This window comes from Ischnura elegans, chromosome 6, assembly GCF_921293095.1.
Source record: "Ischnura elegans chromosome 6, ioIscEleg1.1, whole genome shotgun sequence".
NCBI classification, from domain to species: domain Eukaryota; kingdom Metazoa; phylum Arthropoda; class Insecta; order Odonata; family Coenagrionidae; genus Ischnura; species Ischnura elegans.
This window is the reverse complement of record NC_060251.1, coordinates 11,044,386-11,055,362: the sequence shown is the minus strand read 5'-3', so window position 1 is coordinate 11,055,362 and position 10,977 is coordinate 11,044,386. Positions and strand designations below refer to the sequence as shown.

The window sequence follows — 10,977 nt, the reverse complement described above, 5'->3', positions numbered from 1 at the left end:
TAAACCGAAGGAGGGAGTTTGGTAAAAAATCCAGGTTAAGCTGGAAAGAGATTCTTCACCTGCTAACCTTGAAGTAATCATAGGTTAGAATATCACCAGGTCTTGTTTTTTCATTGTCACATATTGACATCGACCTATGTCAAGTTCAATTTTTTTGTCAAGAAGAGAACGATCATGTTACCTAGATCCCATGGGCATAATAAAGACTAGTTATGATAAAAAGTATAAAACGACAATACAAGTATTGTATACTGCTACAGTAAGAAATAAAATTAGATGGTTAATCAGTGTTTAACCTTGCTAAATTAATGTACTCAGGATGGCTGAAGTTTAAATGCCAGGGAAATTCATGGGAAATTAGTATATGTGAGCAACAGGATATTTGGTGTAAAAATTTCACCATAGGCCAATGCCTATTTTGGCCGATCATTATGTCATCCTGGACTGTAGAGAATATAATTACCTCATGGAGGGAAGAAGCCTCTTGGAGAAAATCGGCGGGGCGGAAGTATGGGCCCCTCTGGGTCATTTGGGCTGCTGCTGAAAAGGAAGTGAGCAATGAGTCTTATGCTTTTGTTAAGTCAGTGCCATTTTCTCAATATAATGCTTTAAAAAATTATAAACTTTTTTAGTTTTTTTGCATATGGCTATTTGTTGCTGTAAATCTGTGACTAGTAAAAGTCATTTTTAATGGAATTTGGAATTGATAAAAGTTGTCCCAAAAATATTTTGGTGAAAAATGTGAAATGGTGGTAATCAAAAAGTCATATTATTCCATATAGATGTGTTAGTTGTGAAAACTTGATAGATACCTTGGTGTAAACATTTTAACTCAAACTTTAAACTAAAATTATTAAATTAAAATTATTATTATTAAATTATTATTATTATTATCAACATTATTAAATTGTATGCAAAGGAAAACTACCTATATATATATATATATATATATATATTTCAATAAATAGGCTATGCATTCTATTCTTAAAATATTAATTAAAACTGCATAATTTAAGAATATTTCATAGAATCCCATAAATATTTTAACGCTTTCCTTACTGGTTTCTGGGAAAGGAAAATGTTTCTGTGGAATGATTAGCATGAGTATATTTTAGAATTCTCTACCAAGAATTCCTTTGTCCCTCCGATTTGGGACCAAACACAATGGCGTTCCCAGCCAATACTCCTGCCACTAGACTCGACTCCAACCCACTCTTAGCACGACTTAACGGTTAACTCATTTCATTGGTAACACATATTATTCAAAAATGATTTTTTATGATTTTGAAGAATGCACACTTCAATGAAAATGACAAATATTCTATTGAATTTTTAATTGATTCGCAGGATTGATAATAACAAATTTGGAGGAAAATATTTCTCTCAATACGCATTTTTCATCAGATGTGAACACATAGGGTACCAAGACTTTCATGCCAGAAGTCTGTTAAAATTATAACATTAAAATTCCACTTAAAAATTACAAATGCGCTGAACAAATCAAAGAATTCATTTCAAAGCATAAAGAATTGTAAGTACTCAAAAATCGTTGACAGTTCAGGAGTTCATTCCTGCTGTGAGGAGTATTATAAATGATTAGGAAGATCGGATCAAATTGCCGAGGAGAGGCACCAAGGTCTCACTAAGCTCATCTCAGGCCTGAAAACTTCCGACCATTGCTACATCAATTATCAATTCCCACATCTCTGGTCGGACATTGCCATTGTCATTTGCATTGTTAAGTTCTTGCTAGCTAGAGCCAACATTAGAGCACCTCCATTTTAATATATGAGTTGGCTGCTGATAGCGTTCGGTGTGAAAGGGTGTTAATACATGTACATAGAATGTATTCAGCATAATACAAGTATTGGCGGAGAAGGGAAGCCACCTCTTTCCTATCAGTTATTTCTACAGAGAATTGATAAAAAATAATCTTTCATGTTGCCCTCCAATGAGTATTTGTAACCATTGATGAATATGTAAAAAATTCCTTCCATCATCTAAGAACTTAACTCATCACCATTGCTACTTCAGTGTGCTATTCCATTCATCCATGTCCATTATCGTGGACATTCGTTTGTTTTCGTTGATAAGTGGAGTGAATAAGTTGCCTTAAGTTATTGTGTAATAAAATGATCATGAGCAAAGGCCAATATTCAGAATGAGAGGTTTAAGTAAGGCTCTAAAGAAATAGAAACAACCAATTACCTAGAGAATAACCAGCCAGGAATTTCTGGCTGGTCTGCCTCGTACGACCTCCCTATGGCCCTCAGCCATCTGGCACCGTCGGGGTCTTCACCTTCACCCTCGCACAACCGGCCCAATTCGTCAAAGGCTTCCTCACGAATTGGCAGCATGCGAGGGTGTACGTGGATAGATGGTATTCTTATCCTAGGCCATGAATTTACAAAGGATTTATTTGAAAAATTAAGTTTTTTATAAAGAAAAGTGTTAAAACTAGTTCTAAATCTTCTACTTAATATGTACTCTGTTTTTCAAAATTAACCCCACTGTTTTTTTACTCCCCAGCCCCTCCCCGAACAAAATTCCTGTCTACCCCACAGTCTGGATAACATATCGTGTAGGGTTAAAAATGTTAGTAGGTGTGTTCAGCAGGGGTGCAGCTAGTAATCAAGGCTAGGGGGCGCTTTAGGTGCAGCTAGGCCTCGGGTGTGTGGTATATCCGCCAGGACAAGCAGGAGATGTGGGGCAAGAAAAATTTTAATATAAATGTTGAAAATGGTTAGTTTTATGTCTTTCTATATGGGATATTTTATTAATACTTACACTCTTCGATAAATATATCAATTGAATTAAGTAAAATGGATGAAACTTAAAATATCCTCTGCTTGAGTTAATTTAGCTACAAAGGCGTATTTAAATCCAGCTGTGGAAATTCGTTGGCTGTAATTGCGGAAGCATTATATGCTAAGCCGTCCACAGCAATCTCATCTGGTTCAGTCCACAAATTTCCAGAGGGTGAATAGATGCCTCCGTAGCTTGACTGGCCTAAGCAATCGACCAAACCTCGGGAGTTCCGACTTCGAATCCTGGTCAAAGCAATTAAGTTTATCTTCGAGGAATATTCTCAATATATGTGCATTGCGGTTGGCTACTTTTAGATTACTTCGTGGCTATTTACGGTTTACTTAAATCAGTAAAGAGAAACTTCTTTTGGAAAATCGGGTAGAAGGCAGGACTGTTTGATCGTTCATATCACCTGAACTGATAATATAATAAAAACTCACTTCGAGGGCTTGTAGGAAGGGAATAACGGAACAATTAATAGTGTTAAAATATCAGCCGATGGAAAGATTGAGTACAGACTTGAGTCAGACTAATCTCACAGCTTATGACTAATTTGTTCAAAATATTTATATTCCCTTGATTTACATAACGCACGAGAAAAAAAAGGTATTTTAAGACATTCAACCACTGCCAATATGCTGCATTCTCATTGAAAAAAAAACCGCGTCAAACATGAAAAAATGAGCGGCAAAAAATGAACTCATGTCAGCACTGATTCTTTTTTCACATAACTGATTTTTATTTCTCAAACGAGCAACGCATCGCATCGCTCGTCAAACACTGAATGATTTCCTTATAATATTTTCAAATTAACTTTAACCTTCTTCCGGTTACCTTCAGAAATAATTCTCTGTTCCGATTTATATACATTTAATTTTTAATATTAATACCGAAATGTTACAGCTATAGTAACTCGCTAAAACAAATTAAATATTTTAACCGATGACCTGTTTCAGAAGCTACAGTTTGCATAATTGCGTATCAACTTTTGTTTTATTCCAAATGAGTACGTAAAATAAGTATGTTTTTCATTTCATGTTACAGCTTTCAATATTCTGAATAAATCCGCCTTTATACTCAATCAATTCCGAGCATATTTCGATCGAACTCTTAAAATTAACCATCAGCAATAAATGATATGTCATCGAAGAGGTGTTTAAATCAAGCTCGAAAGTTCCACTTACATATGAATTTTCCCATATTTTCAATTAAAATTGAAGTGCAAATCTTCAGAATCGTATTTCGAATGCCCTCTGCTTCGAAGGATTGGTTCTGTTGTAAAGAGCTAGAATAACCATGGCAGCGCCAACAAGGACATGTGTGATTGCACTTACGGCGGGCAATTCTCTGGCTATCCCAGCCCCATACCTTAAATCATCATAAATCGACTCAGCCTTACAAATATGGGTCATTCTACAAAAAAGCAACGGACGTTTGTCCCTTAAGCATCTTAATTTTTGACGAAAACTTCTGAAGGAGGACGTGGAATTTATCGAGTAATTATGCGATAAATTTGTACTTTCGTAGCTTCTTGGAATGAATATAATGGAAATTTTATATTAATTTGGGATAACTATAACAGCACTAAAATAATTTACTGTCATCCGAATATATACGTAGAATATTTTATGAATACATTGGAATTAAATGATGAAAATACCCACGTAAGACACTGCCTCCAAAAGGCGCCTTAAAGGTGCCTTTTTTAAGGCAAGGCACTGCCTTCAAAAGGCACACACAAGGCGCCTATAAGGTGCCTATCATCTTCTAGCTTAAATGCGCCTTTTAGGCGCCTTGAGAAGGCACCTCAAAAAGGCTACTTGAAGGCACATGTAAAAATTTTACTTCGACAGTGCCTTCAAAGGTTGTACAATGGAATCGCATTTATGAACCAATATCCAGTACAAATATCAGCTACACCAGTTACAATTTTTCCAATTTATATAAATACAGGGTTCTGAAGCATAACTCAAAAAAATAATATTACTTGCTTTTACACACGAGATATTAATACAGCAAAATATAAAAAATGACTAACTCAATTTTCAGGACATATCACTGGAGCACTTACCCCTTCAATGACCCCTTGACTCTGAAACAATTATGCAATCTATCACCATTATATCTACTATAATATGGTTCTATATGCAGCCTAAGACATAAGTAAATTAAAAAATTATCCAAATAGCAAAAGTCATTTATTCAAGACAAGATTTCTATGGACATTGATTGCTCAGCCATTTCCCAATTGCATTTATATATAGCCTCTTAATCGATTGTACCAAAATGATAATCTTGAAAATATCTGCACCATGCACCTAGGGGATAAAGAATGAAATTTCCAAATAAGAACTTTGAATGTTTACTTCAAAATTAACAAGAAACTTCAATGGTAAATATGAAAATTAAAAAACTAGCCCAAGTAGTAAATAGAAAGACTTACCTTGAATGAAATTTAAAGTTTCTGTAGATTTCAAGCCCTTTTATTTGCCCTTTTGTTGACTGAATGTTAATTAACAGAAAGCCCTACTGTGAACACTTTCCTCACTAGGGGCCAACATATTTCTCTGCAGTTGTCACCCCCAACTCTGCTGAAATGATGCACCTGCATTGAAAATATATTCCAGCATTAGACATTAATAAATAGGAATAGGGGGCACAGTTAAACACCATTAAAACTGTTTTTATTGATTATCCATCCATTTGAGATTTTATTTAGTACTCGGGAGTTTTAAGGTCAATAAATAATTAAGGTCAGGTGAAAACATGCGATTATAATTGCCTTAAGGCCTGGTTACACGATACATTAACACATACGGGTTAATGTCTAAATGTATGAATGCGTGAATGAACACGAAAATGTACCGTATAACCACCAAACTTCTGTGAATGTATGCACTGAAAATAGAGCCTGTTCTAATTTGGTTCATGCATTCGTACATGTTCCATTTAGGTCCACCAAAATCATTCACGCAAACATACATTAACTTGTACGCATTAATGTACCGTGTAACGAGGCCTTTTAACAATCATAAAATGAGTGAAATTGAGCCATGGTATTGTTGATTTCCACTAAAATCTCTGGTTTAATTAAGTTTAAAGATTGACTGATTAAAAATACCTCATTCATTGGTGATACGCTCCAATATTGAACTGAAAAATTTGCGTGCATAACATGCAAATACATCAATGAATCTCTATTTTAGTTAACACTCTTCCTAACTGTTTTAACAGACTATATTGCTATCTTTATTATGTATTTAAATTGACAATGGTGTCAATTGACACCATTTCAAGATTCTTTAGCCAAAAACATAAAAATCATAATAGTGGAACAAGTTTGGCTGTGGGATGGGGTTACAAGGGTTTTCTGGTTCAGAAATCATTCTTGGGTCTTTAGGCTTAGGAAAAATAGCCATGTTACACCACATGCATAGGCCATTTAAGTTGTATTGTCCCTTGGTACACATGGAATGCAAAAGCAATGCTGAAAAGTCGATTTAGGGAAAGTATGGACAAGGCTACGCCTATGATAAGGGCTAATTTCTGAAAGCCAGTATCGTAAAAGAAAGACAGTACTTACAACTTGGCATTAGGCGGTTAACATAAGTTCCCTATTAAAAGTATTGACTTACCGTAAAAGCATCAAAGCAGCATTCTAATTATGTATCCTTTTTCACCTCCTCGGGCTCTTCATGTGACCTCGATAAATGTTCTTTGATCCTCATTAGGGGTCGATCTGGAGAGGCTGCGATTTCATAATCCTGGCATTCTAGTATATGAGGCGTCACTATGTTTCCTTTATTCTCAAAGGGCCACGCATCATATTCCAAGTTTATGTAGTTTTCTGCATCCTCTTCCAACTGTAAGGAATTTGTGAAAAATGTACAAAAGCACAAATCGATACCTAAAAGATAATGATCGGAGAGAGTTAAATTGATGGCTATGTCTTGAACATCTTATTAATTACTATGATTATTCGACATATTCCCAATGGTTATTCATTTTCAATAAAAACCCTTCATGTACATTTGTTAATTGAGATTGAGACTAATGCTTTAATGTCATAAAAAACTGCTATCAAAGTGGGTTCTACTGCGAGAACCCTGATATTTCCACTTAATGCATCTAAGTAGATTGTATTTTTACTATGCCAGCGAAAGCAAAGATCGTGCTAAATTGTAATTACACTGATAATATAATTATGAATAACCTTATATAATTATTTGAATGTAATTAGAGGTTCATTAGCCATACATAGTACGTACTACACAATCGTAATAGAACACAAGGGTACATTCAAAGTTCGGTGATTTACAAAAAAATATTCCATTTACTTACATTTACATGATCAGCATCGCAGAGATGGGTTGATGCTGACAGAAGCATCTCCTTATATGTCTCCGTCCCACTAAGAGCCACTGTTTCAGGGAAATCTGTACACAGAAACCTATTCCGACGTAGATTTTATTGTGCAGGAAACAATATTCTTCGTATCCCTTTTTGCCAGACTTCACTGCGAAATACGGATTATTTTCCTCTTCCGCAGCGTACTTCAACGTAAATTTGCTAGCAAAACAAGTTTTTATTGCACAGCTAAACTCTCTAAGTCACTAAATAGAGCAGCTTCGGAAGCTACGGAAGTAAACACAAGTAAATAAAAGAGTAGCAATGGCTGTTGGGTACTCAAGATGGCTGCCGGTCGTTTTGGCGCAAGTTTCAAAGTACGATTTTTAATCCGAAATATTAAAATAAGTTCGTCATGGGCAAAAATTTGTAACTTGAGTTTTTTATATGGCAAATATATATTTTCTGTAAATACAAAAAGTAGTGCAAATACTTGCTTGTCCCTGTTTGCACATTTTGTTGCTTAAAGTAATTTGTTGGATTTATTGTGGTGGATCACTTATGAAGAGAATTGCGTCAAACGCGATTATATTGATGTATTACTAAAATTCTGATTAAGTGTATATTATTAACATTTTATAACCAAGCTTCCAGTTTTATTGTGAAAATGAAAGTAACTGTTTTAGTGATTAAACGGGCCCTTTCCCATACATTTTTGCATATTGTATTCACTTGTGTAATTTGTATACCGTTTGTTACACAATGTGTAAATTGTTATGGCTCTAAAAATTTATATAAAATTTGTAAATTTATTGCACGATTTTTATACATGTAATACAACTGTACACAGATTTGCACAAAATGTGTACGTTGCACGCATTCCGTATGGCAATTATGTAAATTCTATAGAAAGTATACTTTCTATAGAATTTACATATTTTATACGTCCTATACAACTATATACATATGTATATAAAAATTTTACATTGTTTATACCATGTATAGAAATTATGTACAAATTTTTCATTGGGGTGCCTGCTAAAGGCAACTGAAAGGCGCCTTTAAAGCGCCTTGAAAAAGGCACAAGGCACTAGCGCCTGCTCTAGGCACCTGAAAGGCGCCCTCAAGGCGCCTTTTGGAGGCAGTGTCTTACGTGGGTATTAACTTCGCAATGAATTCACAGTTTATTGTGTCAACAAAATGATAAGTTCATTGGGTATATTTCTTACTCCTTGTTGGAATACATTTTATTTAATCATTAATGAGTGTTTGGAATTGATCCCGTGAATTACTAGCAGAGGGATAGAATCTGGGGCTGCGGTTAGGTAGGCAATGGCCGAGGGCCCCTATCATAGGGGACCCGACAGCAGTCGGGTCCATCCTGAAGCCTATATGAAAGGTGTAATAAAAAAAGACTCGTGTTACTTGAACAAAAGTTTTTATTGCTACTTGAACAAAAGTTTTTATTCTAGGTTTTCATTAGTTGCTATATTTAGATCATACCCAGTGCAAAATAATGTATAAAAAATATAATAAAGGTGTGAGATAGCAAAAGAAAACCTGATATTATTTTGAAAGGGTTATTCGAAAAGAATATTTTACAGTTTTTGTTTCCATTGGATTTCCAAGGAAATATTCACTAAATATATAATTGAGCCATAATAGGGAACTTGCATATGTTTTAGATATAATCAATTGCCCCAAAATTATATAAAATTATATGTTTGCATACCTCGGTGAAAGTTTTTTTATTATTTTATGACGTGGTTAGCGATATTTAATGCATCAAAGTTCACGAGAATTTTCAAATTCAAGTGAGAAGCGAAAACGCCCGATGATTGGCTGGTAGAAAAGTGACGTCATAGTTCAGTACGAGGAGGCACGGCGGCACGGCCATAGTAGAGGTTGCATACTTGAATAAAAGCGACGGCGTGGTTATAATTAATTTATTGAAGTGCAGACGTATCGGAGTTGTTCATTGTGACTTCAGGGCTATTATTTGATCTATTTCTCCTCCATTGAAAGCGATAGATTGCGTAAAGATGAAGTAATATGGTTATTCTTAGGCTGATCCTAGCAAGCTTCCTGTTACTGATTCCATCATGATAACAGGGTATTTTAGTGAACCTGTAGACTTCGTCGGCGCGGAAAGTCGATGCCGAGAAACGGAAAGGTAGCTGATGTGCATCTGAAATGTTTTATAGTTCATAACAAAGTGAAACTTGCGTATAATATTGGCGAAATCGTATACTCATGTGAAATGTGTATTCTTTTGGTAGTCCGGTAGAGTCTTATGGTGAACTTATTTCCACCTCGAAGCTGTCGATGATACTTTCAACTTAAAAATACCTTGCCTGGAGGGCGACAGGAAGCTCTGAGGAAGCCAGACTATTAATGTCTCAATTAATAGCGATAATATAGACGAACTTCCAACACAATCTACCATCTTGTGTGATCTTGCGACTCAAAACCCCGAAGCCACTTCCTATTCTGCAGAAAGAATCGGTCAATCGCACTTCGATCAGTACAATAAACACAACGTCTTCAGGTGTGTATAAGTTACTTTTGTAATTAAGGCCTTCCTAAAGTAACATTAAAATGTGAATATTTTCCAAACAGAGTCTCTAATACATTTTGGGAGCTTTTCTCACGATATATCTGAAACCTACTCTAAAGGCGAGCTCATCGTCATTGCGATCGGTTGTCACTTTAGAATTCCGTATCGGAAATCCTAGAGGGATGACCTTCGACGAAGATCGTGATCACCTGCACTCTCACTATAACTGGAACCCGTGGTGAAAATATCATTCCAATCTAATTTCTACTTGGTTGTAACTGGGGAAAGAGCAACATAGAACTGCACATTCTTTGGGCAACTTTAATTGGGTTTGACTTTCCCTCAAGCACCCCATTTCCCCTGTGGTGCACATCAGTCCTATCTTTATACGATGGCCTGACAACCTTTAAATGGATCCTTGGTTTATCCTGACAACCAACTAAATGGAAATTGCTGATCCACACGTCTTCCTCTATCTCCACAGTTCCAAATCAAGGGCCGCGGAACATTCCTCTGGTGACTCAACTTTTTCTGAAAAGCAAGCCGGCGTAGAATAAAATCAAAGAATGCTGCGATTCATTTTTTGTGACCACTGGATTCCATTCTTTTTCCATCTACAACTTCCTTTATCTTTCGGGGTAAACTATGGGACAAGATAATGTTTAAATATTTTCATTAATTTATAACAAAATATAAGTTCTAAATATACCCAAAAGCCATTTTATTAATCCGCACTGATGAGTGTAAATTAATGTGGAAGATGAATGCTGTAGACGTAGTAGTTTTCCTTAGGTTGAGTTGCAAAGTTCATGAAGTTGACAAAACGGGTAATTTTTCGGTGCGCTGAGTCATTTATTGCACTGGCCGTGTCTACATTTTTCAATTTTTTTGTAATAAAATAAATCAGAATTTAGGATAAAATTTCCTTTAAAATGACGTATGGTTCATTATTATAGCATGCAGTGAAGCCAGGATATAAATTTGCAAAGTACAGCGGCACATCATTTTGACGCCGACAGTAGAAGAAAACGCTGTCTTCTTGGCTGGCACTCGAATGCATGAGGATCAACGTACATACAAAATATTAAAATATATTTGTATATATATATATATGAATATATATATAATTATATATATATTCATATTTCCTCCCTTGATTTTAAACATCATGGAATTTTCTGTCCTTCCGTAACTGAAATTGAACAAGTGCCGTAAATAATTTGAGTCCATCGTAACCATCGAGAAACACCTATCTCGATTTTTGT

At 35.4% G+C, this 10,977-nt stretch overlaps 1 long non-coding RNA gene across 2 annotated transcripts; it reads right to left on the bottom strand.

Annotated features, from left to right (window-relative positions):
* Positions 1-4,989: 4,989 nt before the first annotated feature.
* On the bottom strand, positions 4,990-7,470 carry LOC124160376. 2 transcript variants are annotated; one of them, XR_006865153.1, is made up of 4 exons: positions 7,150-7,470; positions 6,444-6,671; positions 5,252-5,413; positions 4,990-5,126 (listed from the first exon to the last, which is right to left on the bottom strand). It is a non-coding gene; the product is annotated as an uncharacterized LOC124160376 (long non-coding RNA). The 2 variants fall into 2 exon arrangements; XR_006865152.1 differs by lacking the exon at positions 7,150-7,470 and having other exon boundaries at positions 6,444-6,839.
* Between the last annotated feature and the right edge of the window lie 3,507 nt (positions 7,471-10,977).